Source organism: Mastomys coucha, unplaced genomic scaffold, assembly GCF_008632895.1.
Source record: "Mastomys coucha isolate ucsf_1 unplaced genomic scaffold, UCSF_Mcou_1 pScaffold21, whole genome shotgun sequence".
Lineage (NCBI taxonomy): Eukaryota > Metazoa > Chordata > Mammalia > Rodentia > Muridae > Mastomys > Mastomys coucha.
In genome coordinates, this window is record NW_022196904.1 from 43,075,282 (window position 1) to 43,101,992 (window position 26,711).

General features: G+C 36.9%; 1 long non-coding RNA gene across 1 annotated transcript in view; it reads right to left on the reverse strand.

Annotated features, from left to right (window-relative positions):
• Positions 1–10,788: 10,788 nt before the first annotated feature.
• LOC116100532 overlaps positions 10,789–26,711 on the reverse strand; it is a 59,372-nt gene continuing 43,449 nt past the window's right edge. The window contains exon 4 of the long non-coding RNA XR_004122614.1: positions 10,789–11,509. This is a non-coding gene — a long non-coding RNA (uncharacterized LOC116100532). The remainder of the gene's footprint in view (positions 11,510–26,711) is intronic.

Sequence of the window (26,711 nt, forward strand, 5' to 3'; positions counted from 1 at the left end):
GCCATATGTATAATAAGGTGACTGCAGCTTCCATGTAATGCCTAAAACAAAGGCAAGAATTATGCCTCCATTGTGTATCTATTACATTCAAGCTTCATAAAAGAAAATGGCATTAGGCTCGCCTGTTTTCCTTACTTTTATTTATTCTAGGTCACTTGTCAGCCATGTTCTTAATAGGTACTTGGAAGGACAGGATAAAGTCCTTTTGTTTTTTAAGACTAATCTTTTTATTCCCAGATCAGACCTTTAATAAAGTAGTTCTTAACTGCTCTGAAATTGTTTGCTATCAAGTTGCTCCTGCACCCTTCAGGGTGGAAGCTCTGCATGAGCAGAGCTGTGTGCTTCTATCTCCAATAAAAATACACATTGGAAATTACTCAAGGTATGTTATTGAACCTATAATTCAAGTGATATGAAGACTCAGACCTGAGTCTGAAGTCTATACTTAATGAGAAAATCTGCTGTTCTAGGTAAATTTCAGATCCATAATGTGCTGTGACAAAATATTATATGGTGATTCAATATATTAAATAAAACAAATTCAGCTTTCTCATGTTCTAACCTGGAAACTTGACTTAACCCTTTCACAGCTTAGTGCACTAATCTGTAAAATACAGTGGTGTAGACACAAACTTACAGGTTTGCTGTGAATATTGGTAATGACGGCATACATTAATATTATTTATGGTGCACCACATGTCATGTTTTAGTTGGGTTGGGCAAACGTTCTTTACCATGAATCAGAAAATATGTCTAAAGATAAAGACATAAAGAAGGAGTTGCAGAGATTAACTATGGAGCATAGACTGAAGGAAGGGCAAGCCAGCCTAAATATAGCCATCTCCTGAGAGGCTCTGACAGTATCTGACTAACACAGATGTAGAGGCTCACAGTCATTCATCAAACTGAGTACAGGGTCCCCAGTGAAGGAATTAGAGAAAGGACCAATGGAGCTGAGGGGTTTGCAGCCCCTTAGGAGGAACAACAATATGAACTAACTAGTACCCTCGGAGCTCCCAGGGTCTCAACCACCAACCAAGGACTGCACATGGAGGGGTCTGATTGTTCAGGCAGCATGTGTATAGTAGAGGATTGCAAAATCGATCATCAATAGGAGGAGAGGACCTCGGCCCTGTGAAGGTTCTGAGCCCCAGTGTAGGGGAATGCCAGGGCCAGAAAGTGGGAGAGGGCGGGGTGGCAGGCATGGGGAAGGGGGAGGCAACAGGGGTTTGTTTTTGTTGTTTTTGTTTGTTTCCTTGTTTTTTGGAGGGGAAACTGGGAATGGAGAAATTCGCATGTAAATAAAATATCTAAAATAAAAAAAAAAGAATAATAAATTATATTCCCTAAACACACAATTCATATAGTTAAGAGATGCACTTAGTAACAAATGATTTCAAATTGATATAAGAAATTTAATTGTGAAAACTATCATTATGTTATCCACAACTAGGATATGACAGAGTTGGGAAATAAATTCTAACTCATTGTAATGCATTGGGCTTTATTGGGGACTTTATTTACTGGGGACAAAACAAATTACATCAGAGCAGACCGTGGTCTCTTTGATTAAGTTATTGAATGTAACTTAGTCTTAAATCATATCTTTGGATATGGAAGGCAATTAAATATTATACTAAACACAGTGGCAAATCCTCTGTTAAAATGGCATGCAATTTAACATGTTATTTAATAAGAATATATAAAATATTAATTAGAAATCTTTATAAATCAATGGACTTACAAATAAAAATTTACAACACACAAAGTCATGGGTATTAACACACCTAGACAATAATTGTGACATTAATTTACTATATAATCACAAGAAAATTATCCAGTATCTCAAGGGTATTAATTTAAAAGTAGTATTTAAACAAATTAAACAGTCTACCTAGAACCCTTAATTGTGTGTTTCTGTAATGTCTCAGGTAGCAAAACCGTTTGTTTCAAATATCTCCTGGAGCCTTTCCTTTTTTAATTAGACTCAACAAGTCTGAGTAGGGTGAGATAAGACTCAAATCCCTAAAACACCATCAAGCCTCCAGGTTTCTCACTTGCTGGGATTTCCTTTTGTCTTAATAGAGGAAATATATATCCCAGTACTCTTGTAAACAGAGTTGATTGACTCACAACTAACAATTCCATCTAAATAAACTCTGTAATGTATAACACCATTACCAGAAAATCTATTACCAGAAAATCTGAGATGAAATCACCTTGTTCTTGGATCTGAGAAGAGATTCAAATCTTCGTTTAATTAGTTAATTAGCCAACCTCAATCACTGTAGAAGGATCATTGGAAAGAAATGCAGGATTATACTTAAGAAATGTGCCTTAAATCTGCTAATAAATGTATAATTTAAGCAACAAAATCATTTTCATATATAATTGTGGTTAAACATTTACCAATCTGTTCTTAAAAATTAAATGTTTTATTCTTTGATCAAAACCAAACCCAAGTCCACAGTAACCTGTGTGTGTTTGTGTGGGGGGAGAACCTGTGTCTTTAGCCTTCCAATGGTGCTTGGAATATAATATAGGAAATAAAAACAGCATGGTTGAATGGCAATGATCCTCTTACATGATTTGAAATATAATATTGAGGAAAAGATATATAAGTGATAATAGATCTATCATTCATAGATATCTCTCTCACACACATGCACACACACACACGAGCATTATTGTTTTAGTACACATTAGGGCTACTAAAATTAAAAGTACTTTTGACAAGCATATAATCAGTATATAATATCCAAGAACACTATGAAACAATGTTGAATAAATGAAAAAAAATATGTTCTTAAAACATATTCATGAATAGAGAAGGGACATCATGGTTTACTTAACAACTCAAAAACATGACTGTCTACCCTGTCTTGGAGCCCAAGCAGACATTATTACTATGGAGTTCAATGAGATTGAAGATGACAGAGCTAGCTTCATTCAGCTCAATCACGGAGCTCAGTGAGAACAAATGAGTAAAACTTTCCAGAAACCTCCTTTTCCCTAGATAAAGGAGCATATAATGGTCCATGTGTCCTAGAGGCTGACAAAGTAAAAAAGTGCTGTTCTCTTGAATTTCTGAGAAGCTTGATGAGACCTAAACAGATGACACACCATATGATGAACAAGACTAATGAGAAAGAAAATGGGTTGACTATCATGATTGTTAGGCTAGACAGACTCTTTGTGAAGACTGAGAGTAGAGATTGCTCTTCATGTTATGCCCATACTAGCAGAGAAAATCACAGCAAATAAAAACATAGAAAAAAATCTTTCTAATTAAAAATGAAAAACCTAAAACTGACCTTAATTAAAGTAAAATAAGCAACATCTATCAACCAGTTCCTAGAGAACTGCCTGTCCATATAATCTTCCCAAACCTTTCTTGTCCAGTTCCCCTATGACCTAGATTCAGATTACTCAAGTTTAAGTCATTTTAAATTTAGGTCACAGCTTGAGTTTTATGCCTACATCTGTGGATCTGTAATGTCTGTTGCAGGTTTCTTTTTCTTTTCATTTTAGTGTAACGTTCTGATGTTCTTGACAATTATAGAGGTACATTCATACATGATTGTCACTTGCTTTAAGACATCTCTTCTTAAACCTACCTGTGAGCTTAGTGGTAGTCTGAAGTCTATTCTTGGTCCGCTTGTCTGTCCCAGCAAGTTATATTCTTGACTATCTAAAGCAAAGCCCTCATAGGTCACTGATGAATTTTAACCCACCACCCTGAACTACAGACAACAGTGAAAGAACTGGTGCATGCTATAGGTGTTATGAGAATTTTGATTTCTTTAAAAAAAAAACAGAAATATTTTAAGAATATGTCTTTATTTTAAACCTAGGTGTATGATGTGAGGCTGCTTTAGTTTGCCCCTCGCAGCTGACTATGATTTGCCTCATGCTATAGATGTGGTGTGATTTTGGCAAATGAAGATAGTTTGTGTGAGTATATTACTATTGGAATTGTAGGACTCCAGAGGTTATGCTAGGGCTCCTGGGGGGAGGGTGTTGTTGGATTGCTGTTGATAGCTATTGGTTGTGGTTGTTAAGTAGTAGTGTGCAAAGAAGAAGCAAGAAGAAGAATGTGTTAGATATCCTATCAGTGAAGAACAAACTTTCACCAATGAACTCAAGCCCCTAATCAGCAGGAAGTAGTCTAATGATAATAGCAAGTTCCTTTATCCTTTATCCCTTTTTTTTCCATCTCCTGACTACTGTTAGGAGCTTGAAAGAGCAAAAGAAAAAAAAAACCCACAGAGTACTCAAAAGTTCTGCTACAGGTAGGGAGCTGGCTTAACCTGACTTTGGTGAGAGCTATTGTGAGCTAGTACTTGTGAACCTCTAACCACTACAAATACACTTTTGAATTGCCTCATAGACTTTTGAGAAAAGGAGATAGTCATACAAAAATGCTGAATAAATGTAAAACCAATAGCAAGATCCAATGAAAAGTCTCTTATGCACCAAGAAACTACCTGCTTTCAACCCATGAAGGTTGTGATGACAATTTACATAGTATTTCAAATTCTATACCTCTGAATGATGGCAAAATTGCATGATGTACACAGCCTATCAGCTATAATCTTCTCAGTTACAAGTGACATGACAAACAATCAAAAAATCTATATGACATAAATTAATAAGTCCAGGAGGAAAAGTTCCCATGAGCTATTTGTGAAAATGCCCAGATGAATTTTTAAATATATCCAAGTTATTCTGTTCACCTGCAGTGCCCACTTCACTAACACTAAATTCTGCCCATATTATAGTCTGCAGTACATTGCATTTCTCAAGTGAATGTATTAAAGCAACTACTTTTTATGTGAAAGAAGAATGATATTTAATATTATGGGCTTCTTAATATATGCTACACAACTTGCTTATTTTCTATTAATATTATTAGATTAACAGGAGTATAATCAAGTAAATTTGTGAAAGTATTTCTGCTTAAAACTGAACCAAACACTGAGCTCTTAAATTTATTAGTTGGTTTTATGTGAAGTTGTTAAATTAGAAAATTAAACTCATTTAAGTAGAAGTGATTACTCTTCAAGAAAAGCCATTAATAGGATGTTTATAGGGCAGTCATTACAGGATTTAACTCTGAAGTTCTCTGGTTTCTCTGAAGTAAATGCAACAGTTGCTGTCACCACTGGTCCAGATGGCACCCACAAGCCTTTCCATTCTCATCCTTACCCCTGCCTGAGTCTTCTTTTCCTTCACTTCTTCATTCTTCAAACTGTAATTAAAGTGAAATATTTGCAAAAGAAATGCTTTGATTATGGTCAGGTTTGTGAGAGCTCAACAAGAATTCTCCACTCAACAGCATGACGACCATGATTTTAGATGTCATTCTTTAATTAGCTAAGTAAACTCTTTCCTTATGGTCAACTTCATAAGTACATATTTAGAAATTTTATTCTTAGGAAATAAAAAAGAATTATAAGAAAAGATGCTGTATTTATAGTATTGAAAATAAGTAAGGTCCCAGAGCAGGGGCTCAACCTTTAAGAATACAGGAAGAACAACCCACAAATCACAAGAAACTCAAGAAGAAGGAAGACCAAAAGGTGGACATTTAATTCCTTCTTAAAAGGGGGAACAAAATACCCATGGAAGGAGTTGCAGAGATTAACTACGGAGCAGAGACTGAAAGTAGGACAAGCCAGCTTAAATATAGCTATCTCCTGAGAGGTTCTGACAGTACCTGACTAATACAGATGTAGAGGCTCACAGCCATCCATTGAACTGAGTACAGGGTCCCCAATTAAGGAGTTAGAGAAAGGACCCAAGGAGCTGAAGGGTTTGCAACCCCTTAGGACAAACAACAATATGAACTAACTAGTACCCTCAGAGCTCCAAGGGACTCAACCACCAACCAAGGACTATACATGGTGGGACTGATTGTTCCGGCAGCATGTGTATTGTAGAGGATTGCAAGGTCGATCACCAATGGGAGGAGAGGCCCTTGTCCCGTGAAGATTCTGTGCCTCAGTGTAGAGAAATGCCAGGGCCAATAAATGGGAGAGGGTAGGATGGCAAGCATGGGGAGGGGAGAGGCAACAGGGGTTTTGTTCATGTTTTTATTTGTTTGTTTGTTTGTTTTGGAGGGGAACCTGGGAAAGGAGAAATCATATAACATGTAAATAAAGAAAATATCTAATTAAAAAAAAAAGAATGCTGATTCCTCCTATTGACACAGTGGCTCTTAATCTTCCTAGTGCTGTGACCCTTTAATGATGTTCCTCAGGTTGTGACCCACAAACATAAAATTATTCTCATTGCTACTTCATAACTGTATTACTACTGTTATGAATTGCAGTGTAAATACCTGTGTTTTCCAGTTGCCTTAAGTGATCCCTGTGAAAGGGTTCTTCTCCCTCTTCCAAGGGGGTCCTGACCCACAGGTTGAGGGCTGCTCTTCTGATGCTTGAGTTCCCACACACATAGTGCAGTTCACACCCGCCTGTGACTCTAAAGCCAATGCACTGCCTCTTCTGATTTACCTGACACTGATTCATGTGCACACACCGACAGATACACACATGCATTTATGATTTAAAATAATACATTTAAAAATGAAAATTACATAAACAAATCAACATTGCTTATATGTTTTTGTACTTCCAGGAAGTTTGGTATAGAGAGACTCAGGAGATATACACATATATTTGCATATATACACACCACACATATATATTTGCATATATACACACACATATATATACATATATATGCGTGTATACATGTGTATATATATATGTATATATGCAGATATGTGCATATATGTGTGTATATGTATATATATGTGTGTGTGTATGTGCATATATATATGTGTACATGTATATATATATATATACTGGGACACACACACACACACACACACACACACACATGGTGGTAGTGGTGGTGGTGTGTATATGTGTGTATGTGTGTAAAACAACAAATACCAGAGATAAAACTTACTCTTAACCAAAGTAATGTAGCCATTATAGTCCAGATGGGGGTGGTTCTGAAACTGAAACAGAGAGAAAAGTCTTCTCTGGGATTTTCTCCACAGGCTGAGTTGATATTGAAACCTAAACAATGTTTTCTCCTGAAAAGTAAGTGATCTCACACAGTTCATCACCATGAGAAAATGCTACTGTGTGGATAAAAAAGACAAACTCACCTCTTGAACCCAACGATCTTACGGCAGAGCACAAACTGATGGAACCCGCAAGTGTGTTACTCTTGAGTTCCTGCTTCTTTCCTGGTAAAATGCTGGCAGAATGTGACCTTTGTTCCAATACTTTTAGAAAACCCTGGACACACGTTTACAGCCAATTCAGGGGTGCAATTGCAGCGGGGAACTCTTCTACTTCTTAGATTACTATCTCCATCCCTGTGTGTATGCTTGCATGACTGTGAGTGTGTGTGTCTGTAATATATGTTTCTGACTGTCTGTCTGTATAGGTATATGTGTGTATGTGTGCATATGTGTGTTATATATGAATATATCTGTCTCTATTTAAGTTTATCTGTGTCTTCATGTGTAGGTATTGTATAAGTGTGTTTATATGTGCATGTTTATGTGTACCAGACTACACTTGTTGGCATCTGTGTGTAAATTTGTGTGTGTCTAGATGTACTTAAGTGTATATAACTGTGTATGTGTCTTTGACTGTGTGTATCTGACAGTCTGTGACAGTGTCTTTGTGTAACTTTATATGTTTATTTTTATGTGCATGTGTGAGTGTATCTGTCTATATGTCTGAGCATTTGTGTGTCTGTGTCTCTGAGTGTGTGTATGTTTATGTCTGTGTGTGCATGTGAGTATGTATTTGGTGGTGAATATGTATTTGCTGTGGTGACCTTGAAAACACTGTGTTCAGAGAGCAAGGATCTCTGAAAACTGAACCCTTCACAAATTCTAGTGTATAGAAGGCTGTTCATTTCTTTATTAAGAGGAATTCATTACCTCTTTGTGTGCAGAATTCCTGTGCACAATGCTAGAGTTCTGACAATACACTTAAGGGATCAGGTTTTATTTTTTAAACAACTAAAAAGAGACGAATAATATGCAGGGGTATTGTTCATATGCTGATGTGCTGGAATTCTGACAGCAGACTCTGGGAACAGAGAACTGAGTGGAAGCCAAGTGCTCCAGAAAATTACAGTGATGAAAAAATTATCTAGTGAAACAAAATATATTCTAGGAACTCCATCATCAGTTGTGGTAAATTTATGAGATAATAGCACAAAAATAACATAACATCCTTGAATGAAGAAGCCTAAAATTGAGTTCAAAGTTTGGTCTAAACTAAATAAATTGCTAATACTGTCTGAAGAGACACTGTGAAAATTTACAAAACAAACATCTCTTGACTCATAAAACCTGAAATATCCATTATTTTTAATCTTATAAAAATGTGATGGGAAAGATGCAAATAAGCTAATATACAATAATATGGGACTGTAAGAAATACACAATGCAGAGGAAGTCATGAATAAAATGAATAAGTAAAGGATAACAAAATTGTTATGAAGACAGAACAAAATTATTTTCAAAAATATTGAAATGTAAGTGTAGTTGGTAAAGTCACACATTAAAAACCAGAGAATATCAACAGAACCTAAAATCTTCAAGTTGATCAAGTTATCGCCAAAATTTGGCAATCATATATCTTAAGATTAAGAATCCAACCAAAAAATTCAGTATGTGAGAACAATGAAAGAATTCTATAAATATCAATCTGACCATAATTCTGAAAAGCTAAGAAACAAAAGTGAAGAAATATGAGTAACAAACATGTGGAAGATGTGATCATCAGAGTCACATTTCTAATGACCCATTCAGAAATGTATTTATACATTTCATAGCTAACTAAAAAGAATTATGGACCTTCATGGACATAGAAGACCTGATTTTACCAGAAGTCAAGTAGACTTACAATGAAACATGGCTGATGCACTCTATAGAAGTTGAAGATTCATGATTTTTCTACTCATATAAGAGTCAAATCTTGTAATAAATCTGATTCTTTTATTCCTTCCCACATTTGCTGTCCTAGAAAACTATTTGTGTGTGTGTATGTGTGTGTATGTGTGTGTGTGTAATACTTCTGTATATCATGTAACTCATGAGCTATTTCTCATCTAAGAGTTCGATGATTCTTCTAAACATTTCTCATTAACTGCCCATCCTATTATCTTTTACAATCCATCCTTATAATCTTTCTGAATTGTGCAGATAATTGAAAGTAGATAATTTGAATGACCTAAAAGGTCAAAATCCAAGCTATGAAGAACAGAGTGACAAGGCAATAATAAATTCATGTCTGTGTTGCAGTTACTACAGATATCAATATTCTTGCATGGATGTAATGTCACTGAACTCTTTTCTGATGATTGCTCTGCCATCCCACAGGAAAATATAAAAGTTTCTATTCATTTTTCAGATATTTTTTGATTTGGTCACACGCATTTCATGTGATTTCAAATTTATGTTTTAGCTATAACTTTAAAAGTAAGAGACCTCAGTTTAAATCAAAAGATAATTGCAACTTAGAGAATACTGACTCTCAGTTGAGCACTTTCCATGTCAGAGCTATTTGCTCAGGAAGCCACCTCTATGTGATCAATGCCTTACATAACCTGAATTTCACAGATGAATGAATTTCACTGAAAAAAGCAAAGTATAATATCCAAGGTCACACCGCTAAGCAGGGATGGCTGTTCTTTCTCTTTGAAATGTGGTATCACTATTCTATCGCTTGGCTTCAAGCATGTGCTCCTCCTAACTCAGCTGAGAAATTTAACTCTTTGTCTAATGATAAATTATCCCTGGATTTCTTTACATAAAAGTCTATGTCCCTGGGGAAAAAATAGCTCAGTCCTGATGCCTCCCATTGTCATGGTTGTGTCTGGCAAACCCTTGCCTATGATTAATTTGAGCCTAGCATATGCTAGCCACACCCTATCTTAAAGTCACTGTGGAGGGAGTGATCCCATCCTCCATTCTCCTGATGATTTCACTCACTTTGCCAAGAAACCAAAAAACAGCTCTCCATGTTCACTGGGTGTGCACCATTCTGCCTGGTCTAGTAGAGTAACTAAATTCCCATGGGTTCTCTGACAACTTCACCAGGCACATCAAACCACCACAATTGATTCAGCAGAAGAAACTATCAAAGACCAATACTGCCATATCCAGTAATTTTCTCTGAGAGATCACAGAGGGAAGAAGAATAACAGGAATCAATGAAAAATTTAAGAGGATGGTGAAGAACCATCACTGAATTCAATAGAATACAACAGGGAGCTAAGTAAATTAGCATACTATGTAACTACTGTAAAAATACTTGGAGAAGAAAATTAATGCAATTGAAATGGTATTAAAGAAACAAATTAAATATTTTCACACCAAATAACAAGAAAACACACAATATCAAATCCTAGGGATACAATATGGGTATAGCAAAGAAGCACTTAATTGATAAGCATCCGTATCAACACCTGGATTGATTTCAGATAGTTAACCTAACAATGAGCCTCAGGGATTTAGGACAGAAAGGTTAAAGCAAACCCAAATTATCACGAGGATTGGCATAATGAATATCAAAGCAGAAATAAACTAAAAGAGACTTAGAAAACATACAAGGTTAGCCGACAAACTTAGACAAGACAAAAATGATCATATACAGAAAAGAAGACAAAAATACATATAACACTAGCTTTTTATTAGTATTCTAGCTACATATGTGTTCCTGTAATAAATTACATTAAAAAATAAAGTTGTGACAGAGGAGTTTATTTTAGCTTACCCTTCACAGTCACAGCCCATCCTGAAGGAAATTAGAGCAGGAACTCAGTGCAGGAACCATGAGGCAGGAACATGGAGAAGCTGTTTGCTGGCTCCATAAACATAGCTTGTCTTCTATATTAATCAAGTGCACACCATGCAATGTAACTTTAGATTTCCAAGTAGGGCAATTAGACAAATTTATTTTTCCTTCTCAGCAGTTGGATAGATTTTTTTCTTAATTGGAGTTTAGCAGCCTGGGCATGTTTTTTGATGTTGTTTTCTTACAAAGTTGAGTGTTCAGCTTTTCATTAAATGGCATACACATACAGTGAGCTTCTGTTTGGCTTTTACTTGCATCCTCAACCTCTTCGTGGAGGTGAGAGACATGGATGCTGGATCCAATGAATACCCCCAAGGAGCAAGTGCAGATTTTGGAAATATACTGAGTTGAAGCATGAATGAGAGTTCAGTCAATTTTACAAACTAGAAGTTAAAGGGCCAGAAACTATAGAAAACTCAATTTCTAAGAAAAATATCATCCAAGTACACAAATGGATCATAGGGGAGACAGATGATCGATCACAAGATGCTTTCCCAGCTGGAGTATTGTTCATTGCACTCCGGATGCTCTGACCTCTCTGAGTTTATCAAATGGGGGGGAAATCTAACCTTGTATTTTCTGATTGCTGAGAAGTTTTCTTTTTGCTTGTCCTGAAAAGGAATACAGAAAACAAGCAAACTTCAGTAAATGTGTTCAAAGACTGAACATCAGGTAATGCCAAATTTCAAATGTCCATAGGAGTAATTAAGAAAGATTCTTGTGAACTGTTTGTTCTTATTAAGGATTTCTGATGAGGAGATGAAATAGTATTTTATAGTGTCTAAATTTAATTGTGACCAGTTCCTTTTCTTACAGAAAGAATGAAGTGTGTGTGTATGTGTGTGTGTGTGGGTGGGTTCTGTCTGTACCTCTGTGAAAAGTGTAAAGCAGACAGATTATCTCAGCATAAGAGAGAAAACAGAGTAGAATTCCCTGTGAAATATATGTTCCTTTTATAGAGCATGGAACACTACAGATACAAGGATTGATACTACCAGCAGTTCTAGGCACTGGAGGATTTGTCACACACGGGTAATGAGAGGGTGCTTGCATTTTCAATATAATACACTGAGAAAATGATACTAATATAGATAACAGCAGGAGACATCAGAAGGCTGGGTGTTGGTAGAGACCAACAGTTGCAACAAAGACTTCTAACTTCCACTGATTTATTGTCTCTGTGCCATCTCTTCTATTTCTTTTCCACTTTGGATTCCATTGTAGTTCAGTGTCTTAGTTTGAATTCTCCTTGTCTCTCCCTTCTCTTCCTCTCCTCCTTTCTCTTTACATCTAGTCTTTACCATTCTCCTTCCTCCTGTGCCAGTGTGACTGTGTGTGCTTGTTTTATACTTGGGGACTGTCTGTTGAGACCCAAGTAAAAGTTCATACATTTTGTGAATTTTGGAAAGTATTCCATTAAAAATATATATTTTTAGGTTATTCTTTCTCTTTCACTCTTTTGTGTCTTCCTGTACATAGATGTAAAATCTTCATTGTTTTCCTGAGAGCACAAATTCTGTTGCAAATTTGAATTATTTGTTTTTGTGTTTCTTTGTATTGATACAGATGGGTGTGTGTACATGTGAGGATGTTGTGGTGTGTGTGCACGTTTGTGTGTGGAGAGTGTGATTTCTCTCTCTGTCTCTCTCTGTCTCTGTCTCTCTGTCTGTCTCTCTCTCTCTCTCTCTCTCTCTCTCTCTGTGTGTGTGTGTCTGTGTGTGGTGTGGTGTTGTACTGTGGTATGTTTATATGCATATGGCGTGCATACTATGTTTATATAGGTAGATCTTCAGGCCTGCTAAGCGAACTCTCTAACACTTAGGCATATACTCAGCTTATCTCAGTGTTTTCATTGCTCTAGGTTTTATTAACCCAGCTTTCAGTAGTGTGATTGCTCATTGCACCTTGTTTGCCAATATGACCTTTTAAATATTTATTTGTTTTTTTCTAGTTGTACTTAAGTATCCCTATCTAAGTGTTACATACTTGTGTTCTTACTAGACAGCAAAGATGGTACAGGAAAATCAGAGGATATTATTTAAAACATATCCTTGACACTCCAAATTCACTGCCTAGAAAAAGCATTAAAAAAAAGTACCACATCAACAACACTACATCATAGTTTGTCAATCTAAGAGCTTAAAAAATATTTAATTTCCTTATAATGTTTTGATCCAGCTGTTTACTTTTCATTAATACTTCCAATTTTAGTTTATCCTTTGAAAATGAGGTGGGTTAAGTAAACCAGTATCTGCATGAGGGTCTGTCCAATGCAAAATAAGAAAAACGGACTTCCAATTTATCGTACATGTAATCTTTGTGCTTATTTTTAAAGTGATTTTATTATTTTAATATGTATACAAGCTTTTGTTTGTATGCACAGCTATTCACTATAGGTGTGTCTTGTGTGCCTTGTACCTGCAGAGGCCAGAAGAGGGTGTCTGATCCCTGGAGCTGGAGTTACTGAGAGTTTTACCATGTGGGTGCTGAAAAGAATCAAACCTGGAAGAGCAGCCAATGCTCTTACCTGCTGAGCAGTCTCGTGAGCACCCGCTTGTGCTTATTTTTCATTACACTTAGCTTTGTCTACAATGTCTTCTTAGAGGCAGGATTAACATTTGTTCAGCCAGCTCTTCCTTAATCTGTACTTGGATTTGTTTTTACTGGTCTATTATTCTCTTTACTAAGTGGAGGATTCATTTTTGAATTTTAAATTTTAGCTCAGTGAGTTTACCATTCTGTCATGTAGGGGCAACTTGACTTTGGCTGTTTTATTCAAACTGTGAACAGGAATTGATATTCGTCAAGACTGGGACTCATGTGCTATATTCTGACAGATTCAGCTACTACAAAACCTTGAGTGTTTGCTCCATCCCAGACTGTGTGTAGCATAGTCCCCATAAGGGGCGTGGAACAGTATTAATCCAGGGAGGAAAATGAGGTCCAGGGACATGCATTTCTTGAATCCAGAAGCTGGCTTGGAGATAAGCCTGTGTTCTTCCTTGAGCCATGCTCAGAAGCACCTTGTACCATCTCTTCCTTCCCTCTTTACACTTATTTTCTCTCTGCATATGCTCACACTTTGTTTCTTTTCTTTTATCTCTTTCTCTGCTGGAGACTAGGGAGCAAAGGAAATTCTGCTGAGACTTGGACTTCTAATAATTAAACAGTTTCTGTTTGATTAACCATTTTTAAAATGCTTTTATAATACAATTGACAGCAGAGAAATTAGAAGCTACTAAATTAATACACAAAAACAGGTCAACTGGACAACTGGAACAATATTTACTTTTAGAATATATCATGAAGAATTAACTTCCTGAGCGAATTCATGAAAAAAAAATTATATGGCCTAGTGAAAGTTGACGAAGAACTCTAGAAAAAAGGAATTAATCAAGCTGTTAATTTGGTTATTTGCAGAGGGATTCTTTTGCTGTATCAAATATTAGCATTGCAATAAGATTTCTGTTTTAAAGTCCTAATATTTCTTAGAAATTGAAATGAATGTGATGTAATTATGCAAAAGAAGTTTAATTAAATATTAAATCAAGAAAAATTAATATTTCATTCAATGAACATTCACCTAATACTGTGAATAAATGATACACAGTTTTAAATAGAAATTAAAACTTAATGATTTGTGAACTATTTCCTGGGTTGGCTGAGCATTACATTAAAGGGCCAGTTTTAATTTCTTCAGGCTTTTTGATAGCATTTAGGTCATTGTTTATCTCAAACAGTTCTACTGTTTCATGTAGAGTTTTTTTCTGACATTTTAGGGCTTCATGGAGATTACCCAAGTTGTCTTCACTCATTTCAGGACATGATATGTTTTTATAGAGTTTTTTCATTCTGCTTTGAATACTCTTGGACACACCTGGGTTTGACGTATGGGTGCTGCTTTTCAGGATGGATAGAATGTTTCCCAGGAGATCTTTCCATGGTCACTACATTCAGAAAATCTTTAACTATGGCTCAGTGATTGTATTCTCAACGAAATGTGAAGAATCAGGTTTATTTGAATTCCCAAATAAAATTAGCTGCTCAAGTCTTCATTTTCATTTAAGTATAGAATTCAAAATGAGGACTGACATCCTCAGCTCTCAGAAACATACGTTTTATATATTTTTACATTTTTCTATTAAAATTACATTATTACTACTTTCACATTCCTAAATCTAATCCAACCATGTGCCCTTTCTAGCTTGATTACTCTCAAATCCATGGACTCTTTGTTTTTTACTCTTGTTTTATATTCTTAAATACATAAATACAACTTGTTCAGTCCCTATGGTGCACACACATGAGCTCTGAGCTGAACTAACTTGGAGTCAGGTGACATTTTCTCCAGCTCTCTGCTTTCCCCAGCAGCCTGTAGTTCTTTGTCTAAGGTTGAGGCCCAGTGAATCAAGTGAGCAGAGTGATTATATTCTAAAGACTACCAGTCCCCTGCCATGCATTTATAGAAATACTCCATATATTTTCTTATTTAATCCCTTCACCACACATTTATTTGGGTAATTACTGTAATTTTACCTGTTTTATTCACAAATGAAAGAAAAGTTCAGAAAGTCGGTTCACTTTGAATATAACAACTGCTACTAATGGCATGATTAACACAGCTGCTGGCAGCTGCAATTCTCTTCCTGTAATAGATGTAATGTCTTAAAGGAAGCAGAGATTATATTTCCTTACAAAATATGTAGGACAAGGTCATACCTTTGGAATTCTGTACTGTGTGCTCACATGGCCTCTTAGATTTACCATTTTCTGTTTGAGTTTTGGTGGGAAGACAGGTTATCTATGTCCATCACTTAGCTGTCCATCAACTAGAGATACAGGGTTAGAAGAGTGGAAAAATCCCAGGTGGCAGGATCATATTCTTCATCCTAAGAAGGGTCTTCATAAAGCAAGCCTAACACTTTATTGACCCAAATACTTTTAAGCTTATGCCTATACTGAACTTACTTATTTAATTATCAGTATTTATATTGGTGAGAAACAACCCATTCCTTGAGAATAGTGCAGTTTAGAATAGCATTGCTCCAGAATTCTAAATCAGACAATCCAAAGCAGAATCCCCTGCCTGTGAGGCTTATAAGATGAACTTTTCTCCTTCATTGACTACTCAGTCAAACAAGTGGCTTAAAAATGAATGTTTCATAGAGACTTTCTATTTATAGCTTCTCAATGTTGTGCTGAAAGTCTTTTTGTGTGTGTGTGGGGGGTACAAACCATAGTGACAGCTAAGGTCAATTACACCAATTTAGGTAATCAAATATTCACATTAATAAGTAGTTAAGCAGCTAGACAATCTTGTGAACATATATACAATTCTGTGGCAAGATTAAAACAAAACAAAACAAGATGATACAATATGGGAAGTTAAATGTGATACACTGCCAGTGAGTTACTCAATGCCTGCCAGTGGGGGAACATCAACAGACTATTGTGAACTAGCTTTCCTCCTTTGATTTCATGACAAATTACACTTTGGCCTATATTTTTATTGAGAAATGATGAGCTGTAAGGAGTGTTAGTTCTGCCCTTGATAGAATACAAATAGTTCTCATATTCTCCTCATCTCGTAAGGGCAGGTCTGCTCAGCTATAATGACACTAGAAAGAATTTTCTAGGTTACAATAAAGTAGAAAATGAAGGCTACCATGGTGCTCCTTGAGGTGTGGGAGTAGAAGGAGCTATACCTGTAAGAACCAAGTTTTAGTGAATGTCCTTCAGATGTGATGCAGAGAGGAAAGAAAGGCAGCAACATGAAGAAGAAACCTAACTGTACTTCCTTCAGATCTTCTAGAGCTAATTCTTGGCAATCTAAAGTCACAAGTCTTCTTTTGTGTCTGACACAGAAATATTTGAGAAGTTAAGGCTCCTGGGAGAAAACAAAGACTAGATTCATGATTGCCATGTTCAGAGTTAAAACAACCAAAAAGAAAATGACTTCTTAATAGATCCAGGGATAATTTTATCTGTTTACTGTTTCTCCACATTTGCAGAGAAGAACTTTTAATTTTAGAAAGTGTTGACTTTTAAGAGAAGTCAGACAATGTGCTCATTTATAGAAAGGCTTCCTTGTGGATACTCTCTGTTACAGGATGAGCAACTTAATCTATTCATGCCATGTCACTTCATGCACAAGGTTGTGTGAGTCACTGCACTTTTACAATTTCCTTATAAGTTTATTTACCTGTGTATAAGGGTCTTTATCACAAGCAGCCCTCTAAGCATAGTGAATTTACATGCCTACTAATGACACATGTCCTGGTGTTCCTACTCCTCAAAATATAAGAAGCTAAATACAGAAAGAAAAACATTGTCAACTTTTGAACTAAATTAGGAGTTTAGAGAATCTACTAATATGTTCCTTTTCTGTTATAAAAGAGATGAGAAAACTATTGATAAACTTGAAATAAAAAACTACTTTTTAAATTTACCCAACCTTTCTCTTCTTTTTAAAACTAATTTTATTTATTTTTTTACAATTCAGTCACTACCCCCACCCCCTTGATCCTCCCTCCCACAGTTCCTCATCCCATCCCTCTTCTGCTCTGTCTCCAAGAGTATATCTCCACCCCACCCCACTCCACCCTGACAATCCTACCCACTCCCATGAGCCTCAAGTCTCTCAAGGATTAGGCACATCTTCTCCCACTGAAGTCAGAGCAGGCAGTCCTCTGATTATATTTATATATATATATATATATATATATATATATATATATATATATATATATATATTGGAAGCCTCAGACCAGCTAGTATATGTTGCCTGGTTGGTGGCTCAGTGTCTGAGAGATCTCAGGGGTCCAGGGGAGTTGAAACTGCTGGTCTACCTATGGGGTTACCCTCCTCCTCAACTTCTTCCAGCCTTTTCCTGTTTCAGCATCAGGGGTACCTGGCTTCAGTCCATTGGCTTGGTGTAAGTACTTGTGTCTGTCTGTCAGTTTCTTGTTGGACCTCTTGGAGGACAGCCATGCTAGACTCCCATGTGTAAGGACAGCAAAGCAGCAGTAATAGTGTCAGGCTTTGGAGCCTTCCCTTGAGATGAATCCCAAGTTGGGCTTCAGTGAACCTTGTTTCCTTCAGCCACTGCTCTGTTTTTGTCCCTGTGGTTCTTTTAGGAAGGAGCAATTCTGGGTCAGAGTTTTGACTGTGACATGCCAAGCCCATCCATTCACTTGATGCCCTATCTTTCAACTGGAAGCAGACTCTACAAATTCCCTCTTTCCACTGTTGGGCATTGTATCTAAGGTCCTTCCCTTTGAAACCTGAGATTCTTTCACCTCCAAGGTCTCTGGTACATTTTAGAAATTTCTCCATCTCCAATCCCCACTGAGGTTGCATATTTCCATTCATTCTTCTGGCCATCAGGGCTTCTCTCCTGCCCCCACCCCCGGCCCCCATACATGACCATGTTCCCCTTTTCCCCTCTTCTCTCCTACCCAGGTCCCTTGCTCCCTCTGCCTCCCATGATTGCTTTCATCTCCCAAATGGGATTGAAGTATGCTCACTTGGGCCCTGTGGCTTGTTAACCTTCTTGAGTTCTGTGGATTGTAACCAAGGTATTCTGTGAATTTTTAGCTCATATCCACTTATTAGTGAGTGCATACCAGGAATGTCCTTTTGGGTCTGAATGACCTCACTCAGGATGATATTTTCTAGTTCAATGCATTTGCCTGCAAAACTTATGATGTCCTAGCTTTTAATAGCCAAATAGTACTTCATTGTGTAAATTAACCACATATTTGTATCCATTCTTTTTTATGGGGCATCTGAGTTGTTTACAGTTTCTGGCTAGCACAGACAAAGCCTCTATAAACACAGTGGAGCATGTGCCCTTATGGTATAGTGGGGCATCCTCTGGGTATATGCCAAAGAGCTGGGTCTTCAGGTAGACCTATTTTGAATTTTCAGAGTAACCACCAGATTGATTTCCATAGTGGCTGTATCAGTTTGAAATCCCACCTGCAATGGAGGAGTATTCCTCTTTCTCCACGTCCTCAGCATCATGTGCTGTCACCTGAAGTGTTTTGATCTTAGCCATTCTGATTGGTATGTGGTAGAATCTAGGAGTGATTTTGATTTAGGGGTTCCTGATGACTAAGGACTGTTAACATTTCTTTAAGTGCTTCTCAGGCACTTGGGATTCCTCTGTTATGAATTCTCTGTTCAGCTCTGTACCCCATTTTTGAATGGGTTGTTTGGGGTTTTTTTTTTTTTTTTTTTTTTTTTTTTTTGGAGGTTAACAGCCACATCAAATTAAATGGAGAGATTCTTCTTGAAGCAATCCCAGGAAAATCAATGACAAGTCAGGGCTACCAACTCTCCCTGTTTCTATTTAATATAGTACTCAAAGTTTTAGCTAGAGGAATAAGTCAACAAAGAGGATCAAGGGGATATAAATTGGAAAGAAAGAAGTCAAGGTATCAGTATTTGCTGACGGTATGATAGTATGCATAAGTGACCCAAAAATTCTACCAGAGAACTACTACAAGTGAAAAACAACTTCAGCAATGTGGCTGGATATAAAATTAACTTAAACAAATCTACAGATTCAATGAAATCCCCATCAAAATTCCAACATAATTCTTCAAAGACATGGAAAGAACAATTCTCCATTTCATATGGAGAAACAAATAACCCAGAATAGCAAAAACAATTCTTAACAATAAAAGAATGTCTGGAGGAATTACCATCTCTGACCTCAAGCTGTACTACAGAGCAGTAGTGATAAAAACTCCATGGTATTGGTACAAAGACAGACAGGTTGATCATTGGAATAGATTTGAAGACTCAAAAATGAAGCCACATACTTATGGACACTTGATCTTTGACAAAGAAGCCAAAAGTATACAATGGAAAAAAGAAAGCATCCTCAATAAGTGATGCTGGACTAACTGGTAATTGGTATGTAGAAAAATAAAATAGATCCGTATTTGTCACTTTGCACAAAGCTCAAGTCCAAGTGGATTAAAGACCTCAACATAAAAGCAGATACGCTACACTGAATCTTTTAAAATAAAAAGCAGGAAAAAGCCTCTTACTTATTGGCACAGGTAGGAAAGTTGCTGAACAGAATTCAAATGGCTCCAGTTCTAAGATCAAGGATTGATAAATGGAACTTTATGAAACTGAAAAGCTTCTGTAAGGCAAAAGACACAGTCAATAGGATAAATTGGCAACCTACAGATTGAGGAAGAATCTTCACTAATCCTATATATAATAGATGGCTTCCAAAATTTATAAAGAACATAATCTTTTAAAAGTAACAAGTTCTGGTTTTAATTCTGTAGAGACTACTGGTAACGTTATCCAGGCAAAAGTCTATTTAGTTCTGTTATAAACTCTTATTTGCTCTAATCCTCTATGAAATGATTGATGTAATCTAAAGAGGAAACTTAATAAGTAAACTCAAGTCCCTTTCCACAGAGGAGAGAGGAAGTCAAACATGATTATGGCAAGACAAAATGAGTTTCTACTTCACAGGTGTTGATCTAAATAGATGCAATCAGAGCCGCAGAAAGAAGGTGAAATTTTCATACAAATCTCACATATATGTGTATGAATTCTATGCTAAAATATATAAGTATAGGTCTTGTGATGGTTTGTCTATGCTTGGTCCAGGGAGTGGCACTATTTGGAGATGTGACCTTGTTGGAATAGGTGTGTCACTGAGATCATGGGATTTAGTACCCTAGTCCTAGCTGCCTGGAAGCCAGTATAGCAGTCTTCAGATGAAGATTTGGAATTTTCACCTCTTTCTATACTATGCCTCCCTGGATGCTGCCATGTTCCCACCTTGGTAATAATGAACTGAACCTCTGAACCTTTAAATCAGGCCCGATTAAATGTTGCCCTTATAAGAGTTGCCTTGGTCATGGTGTCTGTTCACAGTAGTAAAACCCTAACTAAGACAGGTTTTGACTATATATACATATCAGTTAAATCAAATGGAATTCCAAATATTCATCTTGGTAAGGAGAATGGGAATTGGAATAGGGTGAGGCAACATACACAGCATCCAAACAGACTGTCATATTTTATAGTGAGCTTTCTCATTTGATCTTTTAGTCAAAATAAGCAAGAACATTGGTATCTGGATGCAGTTGTGAGCTTTTTTGCACTGTAAACGCAAGCAACTGGCATTACTCCTGCACTTTTCAGCCTCTGTTTTTTTTGGAGGTTCCTGTCAGACACATTCCAGTTGCAATGCTTAAGCATCACTGTCAACATGATTGGATAGTGGATCCATTAACAAGCATCTCTAGGTGAGTCTATGAAGCCATTTCCAGGAAGAATTAATGGAGAAGAAAGACCTTCACCACGATCAGGCAGGACTTTATGCAGAAGCCCATAGGTAAAGAACTCTAAAGGGAAAGTGTTTTATTTTTGCCTTCTCAACTTTTCTATTTGTTGGTAAGAGTACCTATTCTGTTACTCCTTCTGTATCTGCTTTCCTTTCCTGAGAACCCAACTTCCCTGGGTTTCTATCATAGCTCATCAAGAATCCTCCATCTTCTAGACTGAACTAGAGCAGCACCCAGCCTATTGGACTGGATAAACTATGTGTTCTCTTTTCCCCAGTATGTGGACAGCCATCTTTTTACTACTCAGTGTACACCATCTATAACAATATAGTGAATCCCCTTCATAATATATATCAATTCTTTTAGCTTACTTCCTCTAGAGAATCTTAAATAATTTATCAATCTCTAACCTGAAAAGAAAGGCAGAGAAGAAAACCATCATTCAAAGATATGTTCAGTGCTAAACCCTGAAGGACATAAAACATCAGTAACAAGATTTGGAAATAAAAGACTTTTTGAAGATTAACTGTCTACTCCATAAAAAGTGCTAGAAAAGGGTTGGATAGCTGCCATGTGTCTGATAAATTCAGGAAGCTGTTGAACTTAAGAGTGAAAAAAATCCAGACAAATTGAGGTACAAAATCTTGCAAAAATCATTCATAGAATCTTCACAAAAGACAACCCCACACATTCAAGCACATGTACACACACATATACACTACAGTTATTGAAATGACCAATTGTAATTTTTGACTCATAGCTCTTTAATTTCTATCATTTTTTGCTTCTACATTAAAGTGTAATGAACATTTGGGGTGAATCTTCCTGTTACGTTTATGTTTTTATAATTTTGTGTATCCAATTTTGTAAAGTGCTACAAAATCTGAGGTATCTTTCTGAAATTGATACAGTTTAGTTAATATACTTATTTAATTAAACTTAAAGTGATTTAATTGTGAGCACAGTACAGTTGGGTGAGTCAATTTAAAGAAATTTTATTTAATAGACTTTATAACTGATTTAAGGATCTCAAACCCTGTGTGGAAGAGATGGAAATTTCCTTGCTCCCAAGCAATCTTTCTCTGATAATATCACCTCTTGCCACAGTGCTGTACTTAATAAGATCTATGAAACAATATTGAGCACTGTTACCACCAAAGTACATCACTGGCTTAGTATCTGTCTTGGTTTGCATTGATTTCTCATGACCGTATAGCTATGTAAGAAGATCGGCTACCCCGCATTCCCCAATCAGCAAAGGATGATTTACTATAACATAGATGCTGCATTCTCTGCAGATTTAATAGATGCCCTGCTAAAATTAACTGTGTAGTTAAAATGTGGGCAGCAAGGAGAAGATGCAAAGGAACAGAACAATCCAAGATCTCATCTACTAAGCTGCATCTGAGATGCAGCTTCAGTTTAGGTATTTTTTCCTGAGTTTTATCAAGTTTGGCCTACACAGTCTCTTAAAGGGAACACGATGGCTGTACACTGATTCTGTGTTACCCTACTTGACAGTCCTTATTCCAAATATAGCATGTACAACCCTCATGGTTTTAGCTTCTGTGTTTTGTTTCATGGGAGTTGCTGATTAGAAATTGTGCAATATCTCACACTTGGTTTTAGTTTTTAATTTTCCAACATTCCCCACGAGAGTACTGTCAGGAATAGAATGCTTCTGAATAAAATGGTTTACTTTAAATGGCTGACTAGAGCACAAGCAGTGTGGATTAAGAACAGCAATGGGCTTTATTATGTGTCTTGACTTCTAAAAATACCTCAGCTGCCATTGTTCAGTGTTGCTGTCTTTAATCGTTCCAGCACCTTCTCTCCTTGCCTCCCTTAGAGCCACTGACAGGTTCCTCTGAATACAAACCTCTTCCAGAGGACACTCTTGTAACAAAGCCTGAGCAATCTTCCAAAACAATGGCAGCATGCTGTGGGAGGCCTTTTGTGTATAAGTCCCTCTCTTCACTGAAGGAAATCAAGACAGGAATGAGCTTCTAAATGCTTTAACTGTGCTGGTCTGACAGGGTTGCCAATACAAGCAAAGGTAATAAAACAGTGTTTTGGAAAGTGGAAATTGCATAATAGCAGAGGTAGAAAAATATAGCAGTACAGGGGTGGTCAGTCTCTCAGGAGAGTGACGAGCTCCCTTTAGAAGGTTTTCACAACCATTTCCTCCAAGGTCCAACCTTGTCAATTTCCAAAGTTTAATGACCCCAAAATGCCCTTGGCATTTGCCCTGTGAGTTTTCATTCTGATTTCCAACATAAGCCTTTGTTTCTCGAGCTTATTATCTTGCATGGAGAATGCTGATAGAAAACTATCATGTAGTAACTGTCGCAACATATCATTTTTTTTACACGGCTTTGTGTGTTCAGATTTCTGTCAAGTCCTTAGGGACTGTGGCACTCAAGACCTAGTGTCTGCTGGTTTTTAGATGTTGGTGATGTTCCTTCAGGCCATTGTTAGTCCTGAGGCTCATCATCCTATCCAATCATGAAAGAATGGCCTGGGTGAGCTTCCTGAGATAGATCTGCTGCCCATTATTCTAATAAATGTCCTTCCATCCCTCATAATCCTGTTCTCCACAAGTCTGAAGCATCATCCCACCTTTCTGACATGAATATAGTTTCCAAGCCTGAACAATTAGCTACCCTATCATGTTATTTCTCAAATATGTCCCATTCCTTCAATTATATATATTTTATTTGTTTTCTTAAGATTTAGTTTATCTTATATATATTAATGTTTTCTCTGTATGTATGCATGTGAAGCAGCTATGTGTCTTATCCACATGGATGAGAAGAGGGTGTAGGATACCTTAGAACTATTTACAAAAAGTTTTGTGACATCACATGGGGGCTAGGTATTAAACTCTGGTCCTCTGGAAGACCAACAAGTGCTCTTATCCACTGAATCATCTCTCCAGCCTAGATATTGCACTATCATTGATTATTGCATTAATTAATGCATTGCATTTATTTTCTTTTTTCATTTTATAACTAAACCTTATTTTAGTATTTCTTCTCCAACTTTTGACGTCATAAAGTAATTTTCACTATGATTCATTGTTCACCTTCACACATTATTTCATCATTTTCTCTAATGCTTATTCAGTTGACATTTGTAAACAGTGTGTTACCTATTGCTCTGTTACTTTATACCACATATTATGCTGAAGTGTGTCTAGGTTTTAGTCAATGAATACTGAATACTTGCATACATATCTTTACTGATTGAATTTTGATTGATTCAATCTGACTTATTTATCCTTCATTTTACTTATAAATTTCTTAATTTTTTCCCTAAAATGGTCAAGTTGAATTACAGCATAGGAACAGAAGGGGAGAGAGAAATGTCCTGCACACAGTTGAAACTTTCTTCAGTAAGTTGGGGGCTGCAGCTGAAGTGGCCATAATTCAGTTTCAGCCAGCTTCGCTCTGGGCACACCTAGTGCTCTCAGTTGGCAGTGAGCTAACTTCTTTGAAGAGTTAGAACTCCCTTCTGAGCTCTTTATTGTCAGACAGCAGGAATGACTTAGAGTTTCCATCCTAAAACAAGGAGGAGACTCAGGGAACTTCTATTCCAAGTATCAGCTCAGCTCCTGAAGGCTAAGGGAAAGTTGATTTGCTACTGACATAAATTCAGTGGTATAATGAAACATGAAGGATGATCACTTCAGCTCACAGCACACCAATAAGTTCCTTCTGTACTTCAATCAGTAGGTCATCTCACTTTCTTTGACAGTTTAGCTCCCTTCTGTGTGGAAGCCAATCTCATTTCCAAGCTATTTTGATTATTAGTAACCCCCCCCATCTCTCTGTTAAATTGATTGGCCTCACTCAATACTTAACTTTGAGTTCTTTGTTTTTAGACCTCAAATACAGCCAACTGGCCTGTAAGTCCCCTGAGGTTCTCATTAAGAGACCTAAAGAGCATCTCAGTACATTTACTGACCATGCAATCTTCACTTAGAATGTGTCCCCCTCCTCTATGTTCAAAGTTTATGATATGCGAATGTATTTTGATAGGCGAAGATGTGTGGGATGCTTGTCAGCATTTTTTTACTTGTTCCTTTTCACTTTCTCCATTTCTAGAGTTTAGATCTTTATAAATAGTCTCCTGCCACAACTACTGGAAGCCACTTTGGTGAATGTTTTTAAATTTCAAGTTCTTTTCCACATACTGTTATTCTAAAAACTGAACATAGAATTTTTTTGAAGTTAGAGAGACCATTCTAAATGGCATTTTCTCATTTTATATATATGGCAGCTATATTGGCTTCCAGATCAGAAACAACTTCCTCAGTCAGCCTGGAGGGCTTGTGCTTGAACATGGGACCCAGCTGATGAAAATGGGAGAAGTGGGGTCTGCAACCCCTCTGTAGATGAGCAAACACATAAGTGGTAGAAGAGGTGTTAGGACACAAAGTAAGTTCAATGAAAAGTCAATGCAAATAATGATGAGTTTTTACCAGTTCTTTGTTGAAATGACATTTTAGTCACTGAGTAGTGAGTGCTTCCATCTGTGTCTGACTCCCTCCACCCTCCACCCTTTTCCTCAGCACTGTGATGCAGCATGGTCATAGATACTGCTCTGAACTGTGGGAGGAGTTCAATGTGTATAGACATATTGATTTTTAACAATATGTAACTCTACCCACTTAAATGGTTGAAGAGTAAATGAGATCTCATATAATCCCTACAGGAATTGAGCTGAAGCTGCATCTGTTTCTTGTACAGTCTCCTTGTTTCTCCTCAGTCTCCCCCTCTTGTGTTTTCTACCTGTTATCTTTATATAGACTCCCGGGGCTGTCCTGTGTAACTACACATATGCTTTCCATCTGCAATATCTACTGATGTCACCCATGACTTTGTATCATTTTTGGCATCTACAATGAGAGGTTGCCATTGTGTTTGTCCTAAGGTGGGGTTAAGTGGGTTTTCTATTGTGTTTACTATGAGGGCCATGTTCTTCTTCATTCGCAGAGTATACTCCTTTATCAAGAATTCATTGCTTAGCTCTTTGCTTTTCAAGTCTTGGGATAGGAATTCCATTCTCTAGTTCACATGACACGGACTCCAAGTAAAGGAGTAAATAGATTAACATATTGTGATTTAGGGCCTAACAGATCATGTGCTGAATTCATTACGGATTCCTCTTAGTTTATTCTTTTAGATTAAAGAACATTAATTGACACAGACCTGCTCAAAATTGCAAAGAGATGTTTGTATTCATTAGAGTATATCTAGCACCTATATCCTTACTTGGTTTTGGTATCTGACTATGTGTGCAATGAGTTAATCTCTTCTTCTCTGTAGAGCCTCATCAGCCTAGAAGCATTTGCAATTTACTGAGCCATTGTTCTCTTGTGTAGATCACACATTATCTCAAAGGGATTAGAGAATTTTTAAAAGCACTTCTAAGAAGGCTTTAGATTCCATACAAATCTTTGGCACTCAGATATAGTTTGTACGTAGTA